The sequence below is a fragment of the Saimiri boliviensis genome, chromosome 1, assembly GCF_048565385.1.
Source record: "Saimiri boliviensis isolate mSaiBol1 chromosome 1, mSaiBol1.pri, whole genome shotgun sequence".
In the NCBI taxonomy this organism is placed as follows: Eukaryota; Metazoa; Chordata; class Mammalia; order Primates; family Cebidae; genus Saimiri; species Saimiri boliviensis.
Window position 1 is genome coordinate 246,369,472 of NC_133449.1, and position 16,565 is coordinate 246,386,036.

General features: G+C 40.4%; 1 long non-coding RNA gene across 6 annotated transcripts in view; it reads right to left on the minus strand.

Moving 5' to 3' along the window:
- The window catches only part of LOC104651022 (uncharacterized), a 57,848-nt gene that overhangs the window by 10,722 nt on the left and 30,561 nt on the right, over positions 1 to 16,565 (minus strand). For 4 of the 6 annotated variants that reach the window (XR_012513702.1, XR_012513701.1, XR_012513699.1 and 1 more), the window contains one exon: positions 1 to 16,565. This exon is cut by the window's right edge. This is a non-coding gene — a long non-coding RNA (uncharacterized LOC104651022). The other 2 variants (XR_005579321.2, XR_012513700.1) reach the window with 1 other exon arrangement.

Sequence of the window (16,565 nt, forward strand, 5' to 3'; positions counted from 1 at the left end):
CTGGCAAAGAAGAAAACAGAAGCAGAGGATAACTCTTGACGCTCCAGCCAGCTCTCCTTTATAGACCAAGCACTCACTACTAAGTTCGGGATTTTTAACCAGGAACAGCTTCCCTTTTCTTCAAAGAATTGCCCTCAGGAACCTCTTCATTAGGAAGGCTATTCCAACCCTCCACGCTTGGGGCTGGGGGGCCAACATCAGCCAATGACTGCCTGGAACATGGAGTACAAAAGGCCAATTATGTGATGTGATCCATTTCCAGAATCCATGCATGGGATCCGATGAAAGCTAACTTCCAGCCAAGACCTCGTTCTTGAATAGCTTTCTTCCCCTTCCCTATCCTGCTTCTCTCATGCGCTTCTTCCAAGAACAGTACTCAAATCAGTCACTTGGGCAAGAATTCCCACTCCAGGCAAGGCTTTTAAGTAAACCTAAGCTCAGATGAAAAACTAACTCAGAGTATTCCTCATTTGTTTCTGTACAACACCGAGGGAGCCTCATAGGTGCCTACTAACCAATCTGTCATGGCAGGCTCATGTTCGGTCCTCCACCTTTTCCTCTCCCATGCAGATGCTCTTACCACTGCCCAGGTATCTGGGTGACTGAACTCCACCATGGTTTCTGCCGTAGGCTTGCACTTTGAGAACAAAACTGTCCATGCTAAGGATGCTGGTTATCAGAGGTTCCCCAAGCTGGAAGTGGTCAAGATGTTGCAGTCCACCTGACTTCCACACAGAGTTGGAAGAATGGCCTTTTTCTTCACTTTCTGGACACCCATTCATGGAGGGCACACGGCAGGTCTGCTTTTGCCCAGAGTTTCAGAAGGTCTGCTTTCTGGCTTTTATTTCTCTAATCCTGAGGGATCAAGCCCATTTCTAGGGGCAGGTGGCAAAGCTGACATCATCCCTTTAAAATCTTCTTATAGCCTATGCCTTCAACAGAACACATCCCTCCTATTCCAGCTAAAAAACAAAAGCCCTGTGGTGAGCATGAGTGCATGGGGAGGAAGCCTTATCTACACCAGTATCTTCTGGCACCCAGTTCAGCCAGCCAAAAATTTTTTTTAACTCAATTTTTATTTTAAGCCTGTATCACGGAAACCTCCTTCCTGAAACTATTTTGGATAGAGAACTTCTGTAAAGAAGAACAGACACAACCTGTTTTTGAGAAACTCTTAGTTCGTGGAAGTTATTAAAATGTGCTTGGATACACATAGAAAAAACTTTCAAAATATAATTCCTCTAAACCTTACAAAGTTTATTTGGCTTTAAATAAGGAACTTTTATAATGAAATCCAAGATTTTTTTCCATTTCTCTTTCACAGAGATTCAAACTTTATGTGGTATTTTCTCTAATATGTTATGAAAACAATTCTCAAGCATACAGCAAAGTTGAAAGAATTTTATAGTAAACATCTCTATACTCATCATCTAGATTTTGCTATTAAAGTTGTACATATTATACTGGCTTTATCATATCATCTTACATCTAACAATCAATCCATCCATCAGTGATGGTGGTTTCATTATTTTTTAAAAAGACATTTCATACTTTGATTTAGAACAAGAAAATATCCCATATTTGGAAATTCAAGTGCAAAGAAATCCTACTGTATATTATCTCTTCAACAATAAAAATATTAGAGGCATAATCTCTTATAGACTTAAGAAGCTGTACTTGCCAGACTGGCCTGGCAGGGAAATCTTAAATTATCTTTAAAAATACTAGTTCTGGGAAAAAACGGGCCCCAGGCAAGATGGCTGAATAGGAACAGCTCCAGTTCACAGCTCCCAGCAAGGCTGATGTAGAAGGCAGGTGATTACCAACTGAGGTACCTGGTTCATCTCATTGCAACTGGTTGGACAGTGGGCGCAGCCCAAGGAGGGCAAGCCAAACCAGGGTGGGGCATCACCTCACCCAGGAAGCACAAGGGGCTGGGGAGCTCCCTCTCCTAGCCAAGGGAAGCCACTGGGGATTGTTTCTTGCACTTGGGGCCAGATACTACGCTTTTCCTAAGATCTTCACAACCCACAGACCAGGAGATTCCCTCTGGTACCTACAAAACCACCAGGGCCCTGGGTTTCCAACACAAAACTGGGTGGCAGTTTGGGCAGAAACAGAACTAGCTGCAGCAGTTTTTTTTCATGTCCCAGTGGTGCCTGGAGCACTGGTGAGACAGAACTGTTCACTCCCCTGGAAAGGGGACTGAAACCAGAGAGCCAAGTGGTCTGGCTCAGCAGGTCCCACCCCCACGGAGACAAGCAAGCTAAGATCCAGTGGCTTAAAAACTCACAGCCAGCACAGCAGTCTGAGCTCAGCCTGGGTCATTCACGCTTGGTGGGGAGAGGGGCATCTGCCATTGCTGAGGCTTACGTAGGCAGGTTCAACACCACAGTGTAAGCAAAGCTGCCAGGAATTCCAAACTGGGTGGAGCCCAACAGCTCAGAAGCCTCAGGCACTGCCTCAATAGATGTCCTCGCCCGGCAGAGCATCTCTGAAAAAAGGCAGCAGCCTGTCAGAGACTTATAAACAAAGCCCCACCTTCCTGGGACAGAGCAGCTGGGAAAAGGGGTGGTAGTGGGTACAGCTTCAGCAGACCTAAACGTCCCTACCTGGCAGCTCTGAAGAGAGCAGCAGATTTCCCAACAGAGCATTTGAGCTATGATAAGGGACAGACTGCCTCCTCAAGTGGCTCTCTGACCCCCATGTATCCTGACTTGGAGGCACCTCCCAGTAGGGGCTGACAGACACCTCATACAGGAGAGCTCCGGCTGGCATCTGGCAGGTACTCCTTTGGGACGAAGCTACCAGAGGAAGAAACAGGCAGCAATATTTGCTGTTTTGCAATCTCCACTGGTGATTCTCAGGCAAGCAGTTTGGAGTAGACCTCCAGCAAATCTCAGCAGACCTGTAGCAGAGGGGCCTGGCTGTTAGAAGGAAAACTAACGAACAGAAAGAAACAGTTTCAACATCAACAAAAAGGACATCCACTCAGAGACCCCATCCAAACAAAGGTCACTGACCTCAAAGACCAGATGAAGATAAATCCATAAGGATGAGAAGAAACCAGTGTAAAAAGGCTAAAAGCTCCAAAAACCAGAATGTCTCTTCTCCTTTAAGGGATCATAGCTCCTCAACAGCAAGGAACAAAACTGCATGGAGAATGAGTTTGACAAGTTGACAAAAGTAAGCTTCAGAAAATGGGTAGTAACAAACTTTTCCAAGCTAAAAAAGCATGTTCTAACCCAATGCAAGGAAGCTAAGAACTTGAAAAAAGGTTAGACAAAATGCTAACTAGAATAATTAGTTTAGAGAAGAACATAAACAACCTGATGGAGTTGAAAAATACAGCACGAGAACTTCATGAACAAGTTTCAATAGTCAAATTGACCAAATGGAAGAGAGGATATCAGAGATTGAAAGTCAACTCAATGAAATAAAGCAAGAAGACAAGATTAGAGATAAAAGAGTGAAAAGAAATGAACAAAGCCTCCAAGAAATATGGGATTACATGAAAAGACCAAATCTACATTTGATCAGTGTACCTAAAAGTAACAGAGAATAAAACTAAGTTGGAAAACACTCTTCAGGATATTATCCAGGAGAACTTCCCCAACCTAGGAATACAGAGATACCACAAAGATACTCCTCGAGAAGAGCAACCCCAAGACACATAATTGTCAGATTCACCAAGGTTGAAATAAAGGAAAAAATGCTAAGGGCAGCCAGGGAGAAAGATCAAGTTACCCACAAAGGGACCCCATCAGACTAATGGGCTCTCTCTTCAGACTAACGGGTTTCTCCCATCAGAAATCCTACAAGCCAGAAGAGAGTGGTAGCCAATATTCAACATTCTTAAAAAAAAGAATTTTCAATCCAGAATTTTATATCCAGCCAAACTAAGCTTCATAAATGAAGGAGAAATAATATCCTTTATGGACAAGCAAATGCTGAGAGACTTTGTCACTACCAGGTCTGCCCTACAAGAGCTCCTGAAGGGAGCACTAAACATGGACTGGAACAACCAGTACTAGCCACTGCAAAAACATACCAAATTGTAAAGACCATTGATGCTAGGAAGAAACTGTATCAACTAAGGGGCAAAATAACCAGTAGCATCATAATTGCAGGATCAAATTCACACATAACAATATTAACCTTAAATGTAAATGGGCTAAATGCCCCAATTAAAAGACACAGATTGGCAAATTGGATAGAGTCAAGACCCAATGGTGTGCTGTATTCAGGAGATGCATCTCACATGTAAAGACATGAATAGGCTCAAAATAAAGGAATGGAGGAATATTTCCCAAGCAAATGGAAAGAAAAAAAAAAAATCAAGAGTTGCAATACTAGACTCTAATAAAACAGTCTTTATTTAAACCATTAAAGTTCAAAAGAGACAAAGAAGGACATTACATAATGGTAAAGGGATCAATGCAACAAGAAGAGTTAACTATCCTAAATATATATGCACCCAATGCAGGAGCACCCAGATTCATAAAGCAAGTTCTTCAAAACCTACAAAGAGACTTAGACTCCCACACAATAATAGTGGGAGACTTTAACACTCCACTGTCAGTATGAGACAGATCAACAAAATGGAAAATTAACAAGGATGTTCAAGACTTGAACTGAGCTCTGGACCAAGTGTACCTAACACACATCTACAGAACCCTCCACCCCAAATCAATAATATATACATTCTTCTCAGCACCACATTGCACATATTCTAAAATTGACCACATAATTGGAAGTAAAACACTCCTCAGTAAATGCAAAAGAATGGAAATCATAACAAACGGTCTCTCAGACCACAGTGCAATTAATTAGAACTCAGGTTAAGAAACTCACTCGAAACCACACAACTGCATGGAAACTGAACAACCTACTCCTAAATGACTACTGGATAAATAACGAAATGAAGGCAGAAATAAAAATGTTATTTGAAACCAATGAGAATGAAGACACAACATACCAGAATCTCTGGGACACATTTAAAGCAGTGTGTATAGGGATATTTACAGCACTAAATGCCCAAAAGAGAAAGCAGGAACGATCTAAAATCAACACCCTAATGCCAACATTTTAAAAACTAGAGAAGCAAGAACAAATAAAGTCAAAAGCCAACAGAAAACAAGAAATGACTAAGATTGGAGAAGAACTGAAGAAGATAGACACACACACACACACACACACACACACAAAACCTTCACAAAATCAGTTAATCCAGGAGCTGGTTTTTTGAAAAGGTCAACAAAACAGACTACTAGCGAGACTAATAAAGAAGAGAGAAGAATCAAATAGATGCAATAAAAAATGATAAAGGTGATATCACTACCAATCCCATAGAAATAAAAACTACCACCAGAGAATACTATAAGCACCTCTATGCAAATAAAACAGAAAATCTAAAAGAAAAGGATAAATTCCTGGACACTTACACCCTCCCAAGACTAAACCAGGAAGTCAAATCCCTGAATAGACCAATAACAAGGTCTGAAATTGAGGCAGCAATTAATAGCCTACCAACCAAAAAAAGTCCAGAACCAGATGGTTTCACAGCCGAATTTTAGCAGAGGTACAAAGAGGAGCTGGTACCATACCTTCTGAAACTATTCCAAATAACAGAAAAAGAGAGAATCCTCCCTAACTCATTTTATGAGGCCAGCATCATCTTGATACCAAAACCTGGCAGAGATGCAACTAAAAAAGAAAATTTCAGGCCAATATCTATGGAACATCGGTGCAAAAATCCTAAATAAAATATTGGCAAACTGAATCCAACAGCACATCAACAAGCTTATCCATCATGATCAAGTTGGCTTCATCCCTGGGATGCAAGGCTGTTCAACATATGTAAATCAATAAATGTAATTCATCACACAAACAGAACCAGGGACAAAAACCACACGATTATCTCAATAGATGCAGAGAAGGACTTTGACAGAATTCAACAGCCCTTCATGCTAAAAACTCTCAACAAACTAGGTATGGATGGAAAGTATCTTAAAATAATGAGAGCTATTTATGACAAACCCACAGCCAATATCATACTCAATGGGCAAAAAATAGAAGCATTCCCTTTGAAATCCAGCACAAGACAAGGATGCCCTCTCTCATCACTCCTATTCAACACAGTATTGGAAGTTTTGGCCAGGGCAATTAGGCAAGAGAATGAAATAAAGGGTATTCAAATAGGTAAAGAGGAAGTCAAATTGTCTCTATTTGCAGATGACATGATTGTATATTTAGAAGACCCTATTATCTCAGCTCAAAATCTGCTTAAGCTGATAAGCAACTTGAGCAATGTCTCAGGATACAAAATCAATGTGCAGAAATCACAAGCATTCCTATACACCAGTAACAGACAGAGAGCAAAATCATGAGTGAACTCTCATTCACAATTGCTACAAAGAGAATCAAATACTATGAATACAACTTGCAAGGGATTTGAAGGACCTCCTCAAGAAGAACACTAAACCACTGCTCAAGGAAATAAGAGAGGACACAAACAAATGAAAAAACATTTCATGCTCATGGTTAGGAAGAATCAATATCATGAAAATGGCCATACTGCCCAAAGTAATATATAGATTCAATGATATTCCCATAAAGCTACGATTGACTTTCTTCACAGAATTGGGACTGTCTTCAAGAATTGGAAAAAAACACCTTAAATTTCACATGGAACCAAAAAAGAGCCCACATATCCAAGACAATTCTAAGCAAAAAACAAAAAACAACAACAACAAAAAAATCAAAAAAACAAAGCTGGAGGCATAACACTCCCTGACCTCAAACTATACTACAAGGCTACAGTAACCAAAACAGCATGGTACTGGTACCGAAACAGAGATGTAGACCAATGGAACAGAACTGAGGCCTCAGAAATCACACCACACACCTACAACTATCTGATCTGTGACAACCTGACAAAACAAGCAATAGGAAAAGGATTCCCTATTTAATAAATGGTGTTGGGAAAACTGGCTAGCAATATTCAGAAAGCTGAAACTGGATCCCCTCCTTATACCTTACACAAAAATTAACTCAAGATGGATTAAAGATTTAAACATAAGACCTAAAACTATAAAAATCCTAGAAGAAAACTTAGGCAATACCATTCAGGACATAGGCATGGGCAAATTCTTCCTGACTAAAACACCAAAAGCAATGGCAACGAAAGCCAAAATAGACAAATGGGATCTAATTAAACTAAAGAGCCTCTGCACAGCAAAAGAAACTATCATGAGTGAACAGGCAACTTACAGAATGGGAGAACAGTCTACACATCTGACAAAGGGCTAATATGCAGAATTTACAAAGAACTTGAGCAAATTACAGGGAAAAAAAAACCCATCAAAAAATGAGTGAAAGATACGAACAGACACTTCTCAAAAGGAGACATTTATGCAGCCCACAAACATATGAAAAAAAGCTCATCATCACTGGTCAATAGAGAAATGCAAACTAAAACTACATTGAGATCGTAAGTTACAATGGTGATCTTTAAAAAGTCAGGAGACAACAGATGCTGGAAAGGATGTGGAGAAATAAAAATACTTCTATGCTGTTAGTGGGAGTGTAAATTAGTTCAACCACTGTGGAAGACAGTGTGGCAATTCTTCAAGGACTAGAAATAGAAATACCATTTGACCCAGCAATCCCATTACTGGGTATGTACCCAAATAAATATAAATATTTCTACTATAAAGACACATGTATACATATGTTTATTGCAGCACTGTTCACAATAGCAGACTTGGAACCAACCCAAATGTCCATCGATGATAAACTGGATAAAGAAAATGTAGCACATATACACCATGGAATACTATGCAGCCATAAAAAGGATGAATTAATGTCCTTTGCAGGGACATGGATGAAGCTGGAAACAGTCATTCTCAACAAACTAACACAAGAACAGAAAACTAAACACTGCATGTTCTCACTCATAAGTAGGAGTTGAACAATGAGAACATATGGGCACAGGGAGGGGAACATCACACATTGGGGAGTGTCGGGGTTGGGAAGTTAGGGGAGGGATAGCATTAGGAGAAATACCTAATGTAGATGATAGGGTGATGGATGCAGCAAACCACTATGGCACATGTATACCCATGTAACAAACTTGCATGCTCTGCACATGTACCCCAGAACTTAAAGTACAATAAAAAAAAAAAAAAAAAAAAAAAAAAAAAAAAAAAAAAAAGAAGAAGAAGAAGAAAGAAAGCAAGCAAAGGGAAAAAACAATAAATGGCTTCCTGAACAATTAAAAAAATACTAGTTCTGGGTGAAGATTGTTTTAAAGCAATGGGTAAAGCAGTCATAAATTAAATCACAGTGAAAGTTGAGCAGACTGTCAAGTAAAATTTTAAGTACTAATTCCCTAAAGCGTTTGTTCAACCATCAGTGTGGGAAGCTATTTTTACTTAATCAGTAGGTAAATGTGCCTATTTATTAATTCTTGTGTATGAAGTCAGAAACTGAATTTAGTTACAATCTTAATACGCTAAATAGAAACATATAAACCTCTGTAACATTTACATGTATGTGATCAAATCACCTGGGAAGTGTCACATTAGGAGCAATATACTTCATTTTGTGACACCATTTTTGATAGGGATCTAAGCAGAGACAAGTTTCAGCTAGCAAAAAACAGACGTAAATTTTGTTTTACTTTCATAAAAGTAAAATTTGTTCATTTTGGTACATATGAAGCAGTTTTATCATTTCAAATAGGTTAACGAGACAGTTCACTCAAAGAAAATCTGGCCGATTGATTTGTTGCTTAAAGTGACAAGTTCCTTGAGAATGCTATAGGAGAATGGCAATGGTGATGAAAACCAAGTCCCTGCATAAAAACAGAAAAAAAGTAGACAGTTCAACTCAAAAGCCATGGACTACATTTATAACCAAATTTAGTTCATAGAGATATCCCAAAATATGAGTGGGTGGGGTAACCCACCATTAGTCACAAGATCTGTCTCATATTAGCATTTGCGCAGAGGGAAGCTAAGAGAAGCTATAGGGCATCTGCCAGATGTGAAAGCAGGAAAGCCCAGAATTCATTGAAAGCATAGCAGGCCAATTAGAAGACAGCAGGTGAAACCAACGGGGTTTTATCTACTCCAATAGCAGGTGATTAAAAGGTGCACAGTAAAATCTGAAGAGTCCATAAGCTTTTGAAAATGATCAGCCAGGGCTCCCTTCCAGGCCAGAGCCTCCACACTATAGCAAAAGGACTGATAGTGAAGCAAACTTCAAAAGGACCAAGACAACAGAGAGCATGGAAAGAAATGGTCCAGATGAAAGTGGGAGAGGGAAGCAAAACCAGGAAATTTAAGAACACAAGCCACCATATTATGTTAACACTATAAAAAACAAGAGGTAGCTCTGTGAAGTCAGGAAAACTACCTGAATCAAGCCTCCTTCTAAAAGTTAAGGGAAACTAATATCACATAAAAATAAACAGAAGTACAGAAGTCAAATCCCACACTATTATTGAAAAAATAGAATGAGAAGAATAACATTCCTCGTCAGTGAGAGGATGTCAGAAAGTCATGCCCATAAAATAGATAAACTTTAACCTATTATTTCAAAATAATTGAAAAGATATTAAGAAAACAAAATAAAACAGATCAATATAGATCAGAAGTAGAAAAATGAGGTGACAAAACTTGAGAAATAAATAGAAATTAAACAATCACTTTGCAAATGAAGGCTAAAATAGAAGCAGCATGAAAATAAATAAAAAGAAAATAAAACACCTTAAAAAGAATACAAAGTGAAAGGGGAAGTTCATTAGAAAGAGATAAAAGTATTTGAAAAAAAAAGACAGATACTGAAAACAGTCAAAGGAGATCCAATATATGGATAACAGAAATTCTTGAGGAAGAAAAACAAGGCAACAGAACAAACACTAAAAAGTATAATTTTAAAAAAATCCTAAAGCAGACAAATATTTGAAACTACAGTTTAAGCTTAGTAGTCTTTATATAAAAAGAAAAAATTATTTGGGCATCTTCCCCCTCATCCCCCAAAAAGAAAATTAAATTACGTTATCAGTCAAACATTTAGAAAGCAATGATTTGTGGCAGGAGAAAATGGAGTAACGTATTTAAGACAAGAAAAGAAAATGATAAGCCAAGATTTTAAATCTACCAAAAACATATTTTCCAGTATAAAGGGCACAGACTATTATCAATATGTGACAGCTCAAAGAATGTCATTCCCATAAATGTTTCTCTTTAGGAATCTATTAGAGCAGGGGTCTCCAACCTGAAGGTCCACAGACCCAGGGACTGATCCATGGCTGTTAGGAACTGGGCTGCACAGCAGGAGGTGAGCAGCAGGTGAGCGAGCATTACTGCCTGACCTCTGCCTCCTGTCAGATCAGCAGTGGCATTAAACTCTCATAAGAGCGTGAACCCTATTGTGAACTGCTCACGTGAGGCATCTAGGTTGTGCATTCCTTGTGAGAAGTTTCATCCTGAAGATCCCCTAATCTCTTCCGTTCAAGGAAAAATTGTCTTCCATAAAATCTGTCCCTGGTGCCAAAAAGGTTGGGGACTGCTGTAATAGAGAATAAGCTTTAGACAACCTCAATAACCCAGAGATATTACACAAGGGCTGATGATGCTCATTAGATACATGGTTACTTGTAGAACTAAGACTAAATAAGTTCTAAGAACTAAATGAAGTTTAAAAGATATGTAATAGTTATTTGCTTTGACAATGTAAACATAGTTCAAGCATAAAAAATGCAGAAATAGAAATAGGCAAATGTAAGCATGCTTTCATTAACAGACATCATAAACAGTTTTATTTCAGTAAATAGAAAAGTTTGAAACTTTGACAGAGAAAGAGTTTTGTAAGCAAACCTTGAGAATATGTAATTAGAACATGTTTCTTTAGTTACTCAATGCTTTGTGGGAAGAATGGAGCATTAAGAAGCTATTTCAGGGTCAGGTGAGAGCTGAGGGCTTGGGCTAGGTGGTGGTGGTGGCAGAGATGGGGAGAAGGGGTGGATATGGCTTCTAGGATGCATTCCCAGGACTTGCCGATATGGGGAGGAGGGAAATGTAGGAATAAAGGCTAACTCCTAAATTTGCTTTTGAACACTTGATGGATACTGATCCAGTCTGAAGCCTGGGAATAAAGAAGGTTTTGGGTGGCAGCAGTGGTCGTGATGTTGGAGAAACAACTAATCTGTTTTTGCCATGCTCAGTTTGAGATGCATCTTAGACTCCATCTGCACATCTGTCAAGCAGACTACTCTAAGTTCTACTTAGAACTCCAGACTACTCAAGTCTGGAGTTCTAAGTAGAGGTTAGGGTAGATTTGGGAGTCAAATAGATACTATTTATATCTATAGAACAGAATAAGGTCACATGTGAGAGTGACTGGATTTTTAAAAGCAGCAGCTTTAGCATACAGTCATGGAAGAATGTCAACATTGGGATGTGAAGCAGAGACGTCAGCAAAAAAGGCTTCTATATGTGCTTGATAAGTGTGGTGGCAGGAAGTTAGTCCCCAGCCACTGCTGTAATGACATATCCCATGACAGCACTTTTTTTTTTTTTTTTTTTTTGAGGTGAAGTCTTACCCTGTTACCCAGACTGGAGTGCAATGGTGCAATCTTGGTTCACTGCAACCTCCGCCTCCTGGGTTCAAATGATTCTCCTGCCTCAGCCTCCCGATTAGCTGGGATTACAGGTGTCCTCCACCATGACCAGCTAATTTTTGTGTTTTTAATAGAGATAGGGTTTCACCATGTTGGCCAGGCTGGTCTTAAACTTCTGACCTCGTGATCTGCCCACTTCAGCCTCCCAAAGTGCTGGGATTACAGGCATGAGCCACAGTGCCCAGGCCCATGATGGCTTTAATAACATCATGCAGGTTCAACTGGACAGTGTCTGTCTCAGATGGAAAACAGGTACCTCCCCTTCTGCCCTGGGGCTTATCTGACCCATGAAATAGGAATCTACTGGTACTTGTACATGAGCTGGGACTGGGAAGATAACACTTATGGGATCACCCCTCAGCTGTGGCGAATGAGATCCAGTAGATACATGATTCCTATCCCCCAGGCAAACAGTTCTAAGGCATATTTCATCACACTCTTTGGGGTCTTATGAATCAATCACTTGTTGCACCAGTCACTTGTAACTGTGGCTACTTCCACAATATGACCTTTTATTGGCTTTCTATTCTTCTCTATGACCTCTGGTATGGTTTGGCTGTGTTCCCACCCAGACCTCATCCTGCAGCTCCCATAATTCCCACATGTTGTGGGAGGAACCCAGTGGGAGATAATTGAATCACAGGGGTAGGTCTTTCCCATGCTGTTCTCATGATAGTGAATAAGTCTCATGAGATCTGATGGTTTTAAAAATGAGAGTTTCCCTGCACAAGCTCTCTCCCTCTCTGCCTGCTGCTACCCATGTAAGATGTACTTGCTTTTTCTTGCCTTCAACCATGATTGTGAGGTCTCCCCAGCCGTGTGGAATTGTAAGTCCATTAAACCTCTTTCTTTTGTAAATTTCCCAGTCTTGTGTATGTCTTTATCAGCAGCATGAAAATGGACTAATACAGTAAATTGGTACCAATAGAGTGGGGTGCTGCTGAAAAGATACCCAAAAATGTGGAAGTGATTCTGGAACTGGGTAACAGGCAGAGGTGGAACAGTGTGGAGGGCTCAGAAGAAGATAGGAAAATGTGGGAAAGTATAGAACTTCCTAGAGACTTGCAGAATGGCTTTGATCAAAATGCTGATAATGAAATGGACCATGAAATTTAGGTTGAGGTGGTCTCAGGTGGAGATTAAGAACTTGTTGGAAACATAACTGTTGTTATGTTTAAGCAAAGAGACTGACAGCATTTTGCCCATGCCCTAGAGATTTGTGGAACTTTAAACTTGAGAGAGATGATTTAGGGCATCTGGCAGAAGAAATTTCTAAGCAGCATAGCATTCAAGTTGTGACCTGGGTGCTGTTAAAGGCGTTCAGTTTTAAAAGGGAAACAGAGAATAAAAATTTGGAAAATTTGCAGCCTTACAATGCAATAGAAAATAAAATTCCATTTTCTGAGGAGAAATTCAAGCTGGCTGCAGAAATATGCATAAGTAACAAGGACCCAAATGTTAATTCCCAAGACAATGGGGAAAACATCTCCAGGGCATGTCAGAGGTCTTCATGCAGACCCTCCCATCACTGGCCCCAAGGCCTAGGAAGAAAAAAATATCCAAACTATATCACATATTAAGCAAGTGATAGCTGAGCTGTACCGAGTGCCCATTTATTTGTTTTACTAAAAAGACTGCTAATTAATTTCCCATTTTGGAGGCAGGTGGCTATTATATCCAGATATGGTTTATTTTTTAAAACTTGCTGTTACCAACATGATAGAGTAGGAAAAACTATAATAAAGAATGAAATGGAAACCCAGCCTCTCAGACCAAAAGCAAGGTGCCAGGAAGAGCCAGGGGAAGGATGACTGCTCAAAGGACCATGATCCCAATGGGGAATATTTAATTTGGGTCACATAATTGGCTCAATGTCATCAATGTACAACAAAAAACTCCTGTTGCAAATGTACAGATGATTTTTAAAGTAAAAGTATGCTTTAGGATATATGTTTTCCCCAAAACAAAGCATTAGATAGAATTATAATCTTTCCTCTATCAGCAGCTTAGAAAAAGAAAAGTTGTATGAGTTTATTGCAGTGGTAGAGGTGAGACTCATTAACAACTGTAGGCTTCCCAAACCATAAGCCTGAGTAGAGGTTTCTAACAACCACACTGAGCAGTGACATCATTGTTTTCCCTAGTTACCCAATGTGGAGGCAGAAATGAATAATCTAGATATAAAAGCAATAACTGATGTGGTGGGAGTGTTATTACTTTTTATGGCCATGAGATCTGTAATCCCTGTAACTCAAAATGTGGTCACTCAAAACATGTAACCCAAAAATGTTATGGGGCCTGTTGACTCATTGCTTATGGTACTGGCAAAATACGTTCTATATTCATTTACTTTTGTGGGAGCTGAAAGTAGCTGTTTCATTGGCTATATCTAAAGTCCTGAATTAAGAGTTTTGTGTATATGTCAACACAAAAATATACACATATTTTGTATTTTGCAGAGCTAGTAGATAACAAGTATCTAGTAAATATCACAAGATTCTAAAATATGTATGTGCTTATTTATACAATACACATGGCTCATATCATTCATTTAGTTAAATGACACCTACTCATGACACTCTCAAAAGCTGAAACAATCCTATTTTCACCCTGATATGAAACTTAAATTCACTTTTCTTTTGTGCTTATTGTAATACGTAACCATCAGGTAGTCTTTTTTTTTTTTTTTTTTTTTTTTGGTGATTGTCTTTCACAATTGTCTTGAATACTTTTTGGAACAACTCGAATAGGTAAGCTAAAATGATTATTCTCATTTTAGGGGTGGAAAACTAAAGAGTATAAAGTTTAAATGTTCCGTGCAAACTCATCTTTTATTGTTGTTATAAATACTTTTGTTTCAGGGTGCATCTGAGATCAATAGCCAGAGAAGATAGCCTCTGAACAGTGCTTCACTGTCACGTCCTGAGTCTGAAAAGTTGCAATTGAGTGCTGGGTTTGATAAATGTTAACTAGAAGCTAAAGCACAAAGACTGTGGCTAATAGACATAGGGCCAAAGGTTCAGCCTAGTAACTACTCATCATGCCTGAACAAAAAGATATTTTATACCAGAAGTATGGAAAAGGCTTTTTTGCAGTTTTGCTAGAATCCTTGTCACAGTGTTTAACAATGTTAAATCATTTAGATAATAATTTTTCTAGTTTTCAGTTTACCTAATAGTACGTTTTTGATTATTTTATGGAGTTTTTTTTTTTTTCAGTCAGAACAACATTGTTCCTGTCTTTTCAGTTTATTATTCCCAAATAAAAAACTAACCTCTGCTGGGTGCGGTGGCTCATGCCTGTAATTCCAGAACTTTTGGAGGCTGAAGCTGGTGGATCACGAGGTCAGGAGATCGAGACCATGCTGGCCAACATGATGAAGCCCCATCTTTACTAAAAATACAAAAATAGCTGGGTGTGGTGACACCTGCCTGTAACCCCAGCTACTCGGGAGGCTGAGGTGGGAGAATTGCTTGAATCAGGGAGTCAGGAGGTTGCAGTGACTGAGATTGCACCACTGCGCTCCAGCCTGGCAACAGAGTGAGACTCCATCTCATAAAAAAAAAAAAAGTTTAACCACTCTTCAGAATTTTAGGGCTGTGTACTATAGCCATTAGTTTAATAAAAATCTGTTCATGGTGAGGGGCCAAGATAACCAAACAGAAACAGCTGCTGTGGAGGCCTCCACTGAGAAGGAAAAATGGCAAATGAATCCTGTACCAGCAACTGAGGTATCCAAGTCCTCTCACTGGGACTAACTAGGCAGTTGGTGCATTCCCCCAGAGAGCAAGGAAAAACAGGGTGGAGTGATGGCCCACCTAGGAGCTGCAAAGGGCACACCTAGGAGCTGCAAAGGGCAAAGAGAACTCCCACCCCCAGCCAAGGGAGATGGTGAGTGATTGTGCCACATGGCCTGAGAAACCACAGTTTTTCCACAGATCCGTGCAACCCATGGATCAGGAGACCCCCTTCTCGTGAGTCCACACCACCAGGGCCTTGGTTCCCAGCACAGAGCTGTGCAGGTTCTCCACAGCCATTTGACTGGAAACTGCTTAAGGCTACCAAGTTCCCAGGGCCTTGGGCAGCTGTCATTACTACAGCTGCTTGCTGCCTAAGATCAACTGAGCTTCCAGGGGAAGGGCAGCCATTATCACTGTGGCTGCCTGCTGCCTAAGATGACTGAGCTCCCAGGGGAAGGGACAGCAGCCACCACTGCAGCTCCAGTTTTCCGGTTTTCCCCTTATGGTCCTGTTAGGAGGCTGGGTGGTTTAGACCCAGGAGGAATTCCTCACAGCGCAGCACAGTGGCTGTGGCAGATCATGGCCAGACTGCCAGACCCTGACCCATCCCACCTCAACTGACTGGCCTCCTTGTGGGAATTTTAGCTACTCAGGCTGGGGGTTTACAGTCAGGACTCTCATCTCCCTGGGATGGAGCACCTTGGGAAAGAGGCAGCCATGGTCTCTGCAGATCAGTAGACTTAGTCTTTCCCCCTGGTGTCTCTGAGGAATCTGGGCAGTCTGGATGAGTGGGATTCCCCCAGCACAGCACACCCTCTCCACCAAAGGGCAGCTAGAGTGCTTTGTTAAGCAGGTCTCTGATCCCTTGCCTCCTGATTGGGTGAGACCCCCACAACAGGAGTTGCCAGACACCTTATACAGGAGCATTCCCAATGGTATCAGGTTGGTTTCCCTCTGGGACAGAGCTCCCAGAGGAAGGAGGAGGCAGCTATCTTTGCTGTTCTGCAACCTCCACTGGTGACAACTCCAGGTGTGGGAGGGACCCAGGCAACTAGAATCTGGAGTAGACCTCCAGCAAACTGAAGCTACCATACAGAAAAGGGGCCTGACTGTTAAAAGAAAATCAAACAGAAAGC